The sequence below is a fragment of the Chrysochloris asiatica genome, unplaced genomic scaffold, assembly GCF_000296735.1.
Source record: "Chrysochloris asiatica unplaced genomic scaffold, ChrAsi1.0 scaffold00198, whole genome shotgun sequence".
Taxonomy (NCBI): domain Eukaryota; kingdom Metazoa; phylum Chordata; class Mammalia; order Afrosoricida; family Chrysochloridae; genus Chrysochloris; species Chrysochloris asiatica.
This window is the reverse complement of record NW_006408716.1, coordinates 5,524,070-5,525,211: the sequence shown is the minus strand read 5'-3', so window position 1 is coordinate 5,525,211 and position 1,142 is coordinate 5,524,070. Positions and strand designations below refer to the sequence as shown.

General features: G+C 55.0%; 1 pseudogene; it reads left to right on the top strand.

Annotated features, from left to right (window-relative positions):
* The first annotated feature begins 203 nt into the window (after positions 1–203).
* Positions 204–1,142, top strand: part of LOC102819072 — a 16,443-nt pseudogene continuing 15,504 nt past the window's right edge.

The following is a 1,142-nucleotide window of genomic DNA, read 5'->3' as shown; positions in this document are numbered from 1 at the left end:
GCCCAGATTCAGGTCCGATTGGCGCGCTCGCCCCAGGGCGGGCCGGAAGTCCGGCGGCCGTGGGGTTTGCGCCCTTTCTCCCAGGCTGGGAAGTGTGGTTGTGGGACAGGTGGTGAACAGCGAGGCTGATCCAAATCCAGTAGGACGGCCAGAGCCAGTCTGGGAGCCCGCCCAAGGAAGTCCGGGAAAGTTGTCCGGAGGTGATGCGGAGCCGAGGCCTGGAGAAGAAATGGAGCAGGCCCTACCGACAGAGTGGGGTGCGCCGCGCCCCGGTTGGTGCTGGAGTCGCAGTGGGGCGGGCCCCGTGGTTTATTGGGTGTCGGGATTGCAGCCTTTCGGAGGCCGCGCCGCCCTCTCGCGTGCAGCCCGGCGGGTTTTTCCAGTCATCTGCCGCGCTGGGCCTCCAGGGGCCCCCGGGCCAGGCCGGGGCGGGCCGACTCCTCGCCGCCCTCCCAGCTCTGATTCCCGAAATTCCGCCTGTCGGACTCAGCCGGGTCTCTGACCCGTGAGGCCAGGTGGACCCCGATCCACGTCCACTGTAAGGCCCTAACTGATTTTGCCTAGCTACTTGACCAAACTTTAGTCAGGCTTCAAGAAGCATTTTAAATAGACTAGGCCTCAGTTTTTAGTTCCCTCCAGAGACAAGGTCAATTAGTTAGCCCTCAATATTAAAATAATCCTTGAGAAACTCATAATGGTCAGATTGACCCAGACGAATGAGAATATCCTAAACACTAAACACTTGCAATTGCCCAAACCCATATGTTTATAGATTAAAAAGGTTGCTTCATGCCAAGACCAATTAAACTGTAACATCTCATACTTTGCCAATTGTTAACCAATCAAAAACTGTATCTATGGTACTGTGCAATTATGCCCGCTGAAACCCTATAAAAACTTGTGTGTATAGTGAGTCGGGGTCGCCCTCAGCTCCTGTTTTCAGGAGCCTATGTGAGGGTGTGTGAGAATAAAAGTGGGCGGCTGAAAGTAGGGCTCAGAGCAAGAATCCCCACTTCAGGTATAAGAGCTTGCTCTGAGACCTGCTTCAGGCCGGGGCCATAAGGACAAACAGACATGGCTAGGCAAGGCCCCAACAGAATGTCTCAAGAGACACAAATGCAGGGTAAAGAGCACACTCATAA